The sequence below is a fragment of the Penaeus chinensis genome, chromosome 16, assembly GCF_019202785.1.
Source record: "Penaeus chinensis breed Huanghai No. 1 chromosome 16, ASM1920278v2, whole genome shotgun sequence".
Taxonomy (NCBI): Eukaryota; Metazoa; Arthropoda; class Malacostraca; order Decapoda; family Penaeidae; genus Penaeus; species Penaeus chinensis.
In genome coordinates, this window is record NC_061834.1 from 36036125 (window position 1) to 36046124 (window position 10000).

Below are 10000 nucleotides of genomic sequence, written 5' to 3' on the forward strand. Positions count from 1 at the left end.
CCCTTGCAGCGCCTTCGTCTTCGCCCTCTTCCCTCCCCTTCTCTTCTCCTCCTCCTCCTTCTTCTTGTTTTTCTTCGACCTCTTTTCTTTTTTTCTCTTTTTCCTTCTCCTTCTTCTCTGTCTTCTTTTCTTTTTCCACTTTTCTTCTAATTCTTAGGCTTATTCTCCTCCTCCTCCTCCTAATCCTTTTTTTTCTTCATTTTATTCCTCCTCCTCCTTTTTCCCTTACTCCTCTTCCTTCCTCTCCTCCTCTTTCTCGTCCTTCTCATCGTCCTTCTCGTCCTCGTCCTCGTCCTCCTCCTACTGTTTTTTCTTTTCCTCCTCCTCGTCCTCGTCCTCCTCCTACTGTTTTTTCTTCTCCTCCTCGTCCTCGTCCTCCTCCTACCGTTTTTTCTTCTCCTCCTCCTCGTTCTCCTCCCCCTCCTCCTCCTCCTCTTACTTTTTTATCTCTATCTTCTCCTCCTCCTCCTCCTCCTCACCTTTAATCCCGATCGACTCCAACCTCCAACTCCCGCTGTGTGCTTTTTAGCCTTATTCCATGACGTCTGGGTACGGGCGCCATTTTTATTTATATTTGATTTCTCTCTCTTTCTCTCTCTCTCTCCCTCTCTCTCTCTCTCTCTCTCTCTCTCTCTCTCTCTCTCTCTCTCTCTCTCTCTCTCTCTCTCTCTCTCTCTCTCTCTCTCTCTCTCTCTCTCTCTCTCTCTCTCTCTCTCTCTCTCTCTCTTTTCTCTCTCTCTCTCTTTTCTCTCTCTCTCTCTCTCTCTCTCTCTCTCTCTCTCTCTCTCTCTCTCTCTCTCTCTCTCTCTCTCTCTTCTCTCTCTCTCTCTTCTCTCTCTCTCTCTCTCTCTCTCTCTCTCTCTTTTCTCTCTCTCTCTCTCTCTCTCTCTCTCTCTCTCTCTCTCTCTCTCTCTCTCTCTCTCTCTCTCTTTTCACACTCTCTCTCTCTCTCTCTCTCTCTCTCTCTCTCTCTCTCTCTCTCTCTCTCCCTCCCTCTCTCTCTCTCTCTCTCTCTTTTACTCTCTCTCACTCTCTTCCGTCGTCTTCTTCGAGGATGATGGTGAGTAGGAGGTAATGGTGATGATGATGGTGATGATGTAATGGTGATGGTGATCGTGATGATGGGAGTAATAATATTCATTATTATGGTGATGATAATCATAATACTGATTACAATGATAGCAATAATAACAAAGCAGCAATGAGGGTAATGCTAATGGCAATGATAACAATAATAAAATAAAACACGGAGACATCAGCTGTAACAGTGATTAAAAAAAGAAAGGAAAAAAAGAAAAGAAAAAGAAAAGAGAGAAATAAAAAAGAAAAAAAGAAAAAAAGAAAAGAGAAAAAGAAAAAAAAAGAGAGAAAGAAAAAAGAAAATAAAAAAAATATATATATACAACAAAAATACAAATACCAGACACTATCAGCAACAATAACCAAAACAGAAATAAATCCACAAAAGAGAAGTGAAAACCATAAACGAAATGTCCGGAAAACAGACTTTTTATTACCGAAGAATGACGAGTGTCCGTTTTTTGAATGACCGCTTGGATTCAATTAATCAAGCGGAGGCGATGAAAATTGTTTCGTGATAGCGGTTGGTGATTAAAAAAAGAAAAAAAAGAAATGAAAATTGGCGGGAATTTCAAATGTTGATCAGCGAGTTTTTATTATTATTATTATTATTAGTGTTATTATCAGTGTTATTATTTTATTGTTAGTGTTATTATTATTATTAATATTGTTATTGATGTTATTGTTATTATCACTGTAATTTGATATTATTATTTGTGGTTTAGCGTTTTTTTTGTGTTATTCTTAATGTGGTGATTGTTGTTATTGAAATAATCATGCTTATTATTATTATTTATTGCGATCTTAATGTTTTTTATCAGTATATGTTTATGTTCTTTCCCTCTCTCTCCCTTTCTCTTCTCTCTCTGTTCTATCTTGCCTATTTATTTTTTTCTAACGATAGAACGAAGTACCAGGCGCTTCAGTAGTATCCTGTAGAGTATATATATATATATATATATATATATATATATATATTTATATATATTTATGTATATATGTATATATATATTTTTTTTTTTTTTTTTTTTTTTTTTTTTTTTTTTTTTTTTTTTTATCAAAGTGAATGGTAGTTATTGTGATATCTTTCAGCTCTCTAGAAAATGCCACTTTATTGTGAAATAATGGAAAAGGAGGAGGAGGATGAGGGATACGGAGTGGAGTGGGAGAGAGAGAGAGAGAGAAAGAGAGAGAGAGAGAGAGAGAGAGAGAGAGAGAGAGAGAGAGAGAGAGAGAGAGAGAGAGAGAGAGAGAGAGAGAGAGAGAGAATATGTTTGTGAAAAGACAACAAATTATTATTTACAATATAATTTATAATGAAATCTTTATCCATCCAATCAATATTTTTTTTAATGATATGAAATTCCTCCCTTGACCATGAAGTAAAATAACAATTAGTTTTCCTTAATTGTCAAAATGAATAAGAATATGACATTCATTTAAATATTCAATTTTTCATTACATTCTACGCAGTAATTATTCTGAAGAACCACTTCAAAAAATCCCTCTTTGATTTGAAATTCTTTCAATTTAATGTTTTTCAGTTTTACTTTTTATTTCCTTTTCTTCGATTTTTAGTTTTAATTTGTTATTGTTCATACAATTTCCAACATTAGTACCAAAGAATCGCTTTCTCTCTCTCTCTCTGTCTCTTTCTGGTGTCCGTAATAAAGATAGAAATTAAATCAGATAGATAATTCAACGAATAAATGGAAGAGTAAGAACGAGTGAATATCTAACAGTCAATCAGCGAAACTCGTACAGGTGAAGCTTCACAATGTGTTCGAACAGTTTGAAGCTTCATGTGTTCGAGCAGTGTGAAGCTTCTTAATGTGTTCGAACAGTGTAAAACTTCATATGTTCGAACAGTGTGAAGCTTCATAATGTATCCGAACAGTGTGAAGCTTCATAATGTGTTCGGAAATTGCGAAGCTTCCTAATGTGTTCGAGATGTGTTTCGGAGTTGATATCGCTAGGGCCTTGCATCATGCTAAGTCAGTTCGTTGCCGTTTGGGACCTCATTCTGGCAAATCCTGCGACGCCGCTGGTGGCAAACCGCATCGCTCTATGCCGTTCCTTTGGATCCATCAGCTGCGTGGAGAGAGGGAGCCTGCTGCCTTGGCAACAGCTTGCTCCTCACATTCTTTCGCCCAGACATTGGGTATCTATACGGGAATGGGTAAAAGACAATAATGCCTTAGTCAACATCGAATCATGGTGGCCTTTGATATATAAATATATATGCGTATATGTATGTATGTATGTATGTATGTTTGTATGTACGTACGTACGTATATATATGTATATGCATATCTCTCTCTCTCTCTCTATCTATCTCTATCTCTCTCTCTGCCTCTTTCTTCCTCTCTTATCCGAAGCCAAGTACTTTGCCTCCTAGCATTGAAATACCACGTGTTTTTTGCTTACAATCTGTTGACTCATAACCTCGAGACACACGAGGTAATACTTTCAGTGACATTTCCGAAGCGTAAAGGGGAAGGGAAAAGATATATTTTTTTGAGGAGGAGGTGATTTACCCATTTCTGTGTAAATATTTTCGTGTATATATGTATACATGTATATATATAATCACACATACACACACACACACACACACATACACACACACACACATATATATATATATATTGTCATATATATGCAAACGTGTGTGTGTGTGACTGGATATGAGCACGTATGAATGTGGCGGTTATCAAGAACCTTCAATACCACCATGTAATCAGAACTGCCAGTCACAATCACATCCCAATAAATCAACTGAGAGATACGCCATAACCCAGTGACCGGTCCTGCCACTCACCACATCTCAGTAACTGGTTCAGTCACGCACTGTTCCAATGAGTAACCCACCCACCATTCCTCATTAATTCCTTCTCGTCAACTGGCCCTCGATTCTACGCCTGGGAACGTCCTCCAGGAGTTTTAAAGAACGTATACAAGTTCCTTTGCTTCTTTCCTTAAGGGTGCTACAGGATAATTGGTGTACGTTAATAGGCGTACCTCCAGGCTGTCGAGTTTTCAAACTAGGCACGTTTTCAGGGTACGTTAGGAACGCCCCGCTTACAGGGTACACCTCCCTTCCCTGGGGCCTCGTCCTGTGTCAGTATCCCTGTCATTTCGAGGCTTTGCTGCTACTGGCTCGGCTCCTCTGATGGCTTTGTTACAAATAAGGGTCTGGGTTGTGATTTTTTTTCTTATTCACTGAAACGAATTTTTCTTTTATGTTCGTGATGGGCGTTGCAATTGTCAAATCATCCAACAAAAGCACGCAGTACATCCCTGTTTATATATGTATATATATGTATATATGTGTGTTTGTGTGTGTGTGTGTATATAATATACATATATATATGTATTTATATAGTATAAGTATATATAATATTTATATATGTAATATATATATATATATATATATTATATGTGTGTGTGTGTGTGTGTGTGTGTGTGTGTGTGTGTGTGTGTGTAATATACATATATATGTTTTTATATAGTATAAGTATATATAATATTTAAATATGTAATATATATATATATATGTGTGTGTATGTGTGTGTATGTATATATAATATATAATCATATATGTAATATAAATATGTGTGTGTATGATATACATATATATGTATATATAATATATGTATATATAATATTAATATATGTAATATATATATATATATATGTATATGTGTGTGTGTATGTATATGTATATATATAATATATATAATTATATATGTAACATATATATGTGTGTGTGTGTGTGTATATATATATAATAATTACATAATATGTAAAATATGTGTGCGTGTGTGCATCCATTCATTCATACGTATACATATATATAAATATATGCATGCAACACCGTATATGGAAGTCTATCCACAAACATTTAACTGCATGACATTATTAGTCTGTGTTGATCACATTTCATGTGCAACTTTCAATCAAATATTTTTCGAAATATACATGAGTTAGTTAGGAGAAGACACATTTAATACCACTCGTTAAGATGCATGCTAATACTCATTTCTTTATTTTTTTTATTATTTTCCACAAAATTCAACATGTCAAATCGTAGTAGTAGTAGTGACGTCACAGTCAGCTGGCGAGGGAACAGCTGATCCGATAAGTGTTTGAAGTTGTCGCCAAATCGAGACCAGCTCTCTGTTTCCCTGGCTATTTTCTTTCATTATCTCATCGCTAACTACTTTATTCTAAATTAGTTGCGGAAAAGATATAAGAAGATGCTAAATGCTGTGCATTTTGCTCTTCAGTGTATGGATGAAGGATAATTCTGGAATTCAGTTGCCATTTAATAAAATAAAGATAAATTTGAAGCATACCTCTTGAATTTTAGATACCACTTATTGGTCACACAACAAATCCTATTACGAAATCGGGCAGCTACGTGCATAATGGCATTTCTAAGCCGTGGAAAACACAAGAAGAGAGAGAAACTAAGGACATTTGGCAACTGTCCTGCACTCTTTAATGTCCGAGCAGAACAAGTTGCCGATCAGTTGTGTGCGAGACGAGGAGTAGAGTGTACGTGTGATCGTCGCTCTCTCAGAGGAGGTGGTGCGTCTGGCCTGATGTGTTCTCTCTAAATTTTCTTGAAGTGTTTTTTCAAGGAATATAGTTGTTGTTATTATTGTTTTTAGCTGTTTTTGATGGATCTGTTTGTTTTCCTTCTTATGATGGATATGTGTACGAATACCGTGACTCGAAAATGGTCTTAATAGTGTGATATTGGTTTAGAATCTCCTTTTCAAGTGACATTTATATACTTCGCTCTCGACTTCCTCATCTCTTGTCGATGACAGCGTTACTGGTAGAGAGAGAGAGACACTGATTTTTTAGAGAATACAGTAGTAGTAGGAAATGGAGAAAGGAGACTCTCTCTCCGATCTACCTCAGCGACAGGTAAATAGATAAGAGAGTTTAGAAAAAAAAAGAAGGATTGTGCTGGATTGTTATTGATTTTCCACTGGGCAAAGATTTCTCGATGGTATGGTTCCATTTTGTTGATTTTCTGTATTTTGTGTTCAGAAATGGATTATTCTTAATATTCACTTCCTCCTCCTCCATCTCCTTCTCCTCCTCCTCCTCCTCCTCCTCATCATCATCATCATCATCATCATCATCATCATCATCATCATCATCATCATCATCATCACCATTCATCATCATCATCATCATCATCTTCATCTTCATCTTCATCTTCATCATCATCATCATCATCATCATCACCCTTGTAGTAGCAGTAGTAGTAGTAGAAGTAGTAATGGTAGTTGTAGTAGTAGTGGTAGTTGTATTGGAAATAGAAATAGTAGTCGTAGTAGTCGTAGTAATAGCAGCACTGTTGCTATTGCTATTACAATTACTATTACTATAACTACTACTATAACTATTGCTACTAATCCTACTACGAATTTATATATTATCATCGTTATTATATCGTTATATTACTGTATATTATTAATGCCATGACAGTCATTCCTAGTTCCGTGGTTGCGTCCCTCTGTCCTGCACCTTCTTGTCATCCTCCCCAGACACCCGAATGCCAAAATAAAGTCTGCCAGTACCACCTGACACTCCTTGTCATGGGTATTTAATATGCTGTGTGTCATCTCTCGCATGCTGAGACCAGTAGGCGCGAGGCGGGCGAAAATCTGTGACAGTAGCTGGTATTTTTTTTTTGTTTGTTTGTTTAAATGTCTTTGTCTTTTATTTTGTTATTGCTGTTGTTAGTATGACTTGTTATTGTTATTGTTATTATTTTTGTGCTTATAATAATGATAATTAATAATAATGATATTATTATTATTATTATTATTATTATTATTATTATTATTATTATTATTATTATTATCATTATCATCATCATTATCATTATTATTATCATCATATTTTGTATTATTGTTATCATCATCATCATCATCATCATCATCATCATTGATATTGTTATTATCATTAATATTATTGTTATTATTATTGTTATTATTTTTATTGTTATTATTATTATTATTATTATTATTATTATTATTATTATTATTCCTATTATCATTATTATTTTGTTATTAATATATTATTATTTTTATACATATGATAATGATAATATAATAATAATAGTAATAATACTAATAATAATAATAATAATAATAATAATAATAGTAATAATAATTTATTATTATTATTATTATTATTATTATTATTATTATTATTATTATTGTTATTATTATTGGCATTGTAATTATTACTGTTATTATTATTATTGTTTTTACTATTATTATTATTATTATTATTATTATTATTATTATTATACCATTATTACAACATTATTATTATTGTTATTATTATACCATTATTATAACATTATTATTATTGTTATTAAAATCAACATATTTTGTATTATTAGTATTATTATTATTATTATTATTATTATAATGATTATTATTGTTATTAGATCATTATTATAACATTATTATTATTGCTATTAATTTCAACATATTTTGTATTATCATTGTTATTCTTATTCTTATTATTATTATTATTATCATTGTTATTATTATAATTATAATAATATTAATAATTATTATTATTATTATTATTATTATTATTATTATTATTATTATTATTATTATTATAATTATTAGCATCATCATCATCGTTATCTACATTGTTATTATTGTTATTATTAGTTAGTTAATATTTTGTTATTTTTATTTGTCATTATTATTATTATAGTAATAATTATTATTATTATTATTACCGGTACCATTATTATATCATTATTATTTTTGTTATTATCATCATCATCATCATCAGTGACTTTCCTGTTTCCTTTCATTTATTTGATATTGGGATGAATTTCAGCCACAGACAATCTTGATCCTCTTGCACCCCCCCCCCCCCCCCCCGTGTACTAACTGGGGCGGGAAGACAGTGCGGGTTCTTTTGCAATGTTCTGTGCATTTGTACGTTTAGTTCATTGTACGTATGTGGCCTTGTGCAATTTATTTTATTGTTAATGTTGGAATTACTCCATCAGCTCTCTCCCTCCCTCCCTCCCTCCCTCCGTCTCTCTCTCTCACTTTCTCTTTCTCTTTCTCTCTCCCTCTCTCTCTTTTTCTTTCCTTCCTTCCTTCCTCCTCCACCTCCTCCTCCTCCTCCTCCTCCTCCTCCTCCTCCTCCTCCTCCTCTTCCTCCTCCTCTTGCTCCTCCTCCTTCTCCTACTTCTTCTTCCCTTTCTCCCTCTCTCCCTCTCTTTCTCTCTCCTTTCGTCACCCCTCTCTTCCTCTCTCCTTTCCTCACCCCTCCCTTCCTCTTTCTCATAGCACTATACCCCCCACAACAGTAAAAACAGACACGCCTACGCCCCACGCCCACTCCCAGCACCCACGCCCGTCCCCCAAGCAGGGTTTCTGTCCCACCTCGCGACTACTGGTGAGGTTGGCGGAGACCTCTCGCTCACGCAGGTGTTTCTGTGCGCCAAGATCTCTCTCTCCTGATGCGACAGCTTTGTGAATGACGCCACTTTTTTCAAGGTCGCTAGTTGTGTTAATTGGTCTTGTTGGTGTTGCTTGTTGTTGTTGTTGTTGTTGATGTTGTTGTTTGTTGTTGTCTTGGTGCGGTGGGGTAAACGGTTTGTGTTTGTTTGTACTTTTTTTATTTTCTTTGATCAATTTTTGTTTGTTTAGGGTACACCTGGTTTCCTTTTTTTTTTTTTCCCTTTGTGTTTGTTTGTTTTTCTGTTTGTTTGTTATACACCCGGTTCATATATACCTTTTTGTTCTTGTTCTTTACTTTTTATTTATTTATTATAATTATTTTTTAAAAGAACGTGGTCGCTTCCTAGTCGTCCGGGGAAGATGGCGGGTTGTGTAACTACGTTTAACCTTAGGCACAGGGCCGCCTTCCGTGCCTCCTGCGGGCTTATTCCCTTTTCCGTGTTGCGTTGTTTCTTTGCTCTTTGTGTTTGGTTTGTTTGTCTCTCTCTCTCTTTCTCTTTTCTCTTTCTCTTTCTCTTTCTCTTTCTCTTTCTCTTTCTCTCTCTCTCTCTCTCTCTCTCTCTCTCTCTCTCCCCCCCTCTTTCTCTCTCTCTCTCTCTCTCTCTCTCTCTCTTTCTTTCTTTCTTTCTTTCTTTCTCTTTCTCTCCCTATTTGTTTTTCTCTTTCACTCCCTCCCCCTCTCCAAGCATTTCTAAAGAAAGGTTGCGTCGCCGTTATGGATGAATTTGGTATCAATGTATAATGGTTTGCTTAAATATAACAGGGCGTAAATATAACAGTTTAAAGCTTGTACACACTAGTCTACATAGTCTACAGGCAATCGCGCAACAGAGTATTTGAACTGAGATATAGTTGCACAGTTGAGAGAGATATTTGGGAAGTCGGTTTTCTCACGTGGCTAGCAGCTTTAATGTGTGGACCATATTCGGGGTTTATCAGGTGGCCCGTGATCTCGTAAATCTCTCTGCTGGAAAAAACAACACAAAAACAGAACATAATAAAAGCTAATGAGTAAGAGAAATAATAAAGATGAGTAATGAAACAAGTAGATATAATGAAACTATTGAGTGAAACAGAAACTAATGATCATTTCCGTCGAATTTCAGGAAAGAGAAAAACTGGCAACTCACGGCGGACTCTATTTTTTTTTTTTTTCTTTCAAAGAGAAATGATAGTGTTAATATTCATTAAAGATAAATTAATAAAAATCAACATGCGTTACTGATACTGAGTTTTAACATTACCAAAACCTTCGAACACAGGTTATTCAATATTATATTATTAGAATAAGAGAGTAACTTGTCGAATCGGAGTTCTCAGTCGGGGATGAGTTGCCAGTTTTGTTTTTTTCCCCGAAACGCTCTACAGAAGGTTTTACTTCTGTTTTAAGGGAA

At 34.8% G+C, this 10000-nt stretch overlaps 1 protein-coding gene across 7 annotated transcripts in view; it reads left to right on the top strand.

Annotated features, from left to right (window-relative positions):
• The window catches only part of LOC125033436, an 87958-nt gene that overhangs the window by 14508 nt on the left and 63450 nt on the right, over window positions 1–10000 (top strand). The window contains exon 1 of one of the 7 annotated variants that reach the window (XM_047624932.1): window positions 5622–5673. The exons of 4 other annotated variants lie outside the window; for them this stretch is intronic. The gene's annotated coding sequence lies outside the window, so the exon portion shown is untranslated. Of the gene's footprint in view, window positions 1–5621; window positions 5674–10000 lie in introns of those variants that run through there. 2 more of the 7 variants (XM_047624933.1, XM_047624943.1) reach the window with 2 other exon arrangements.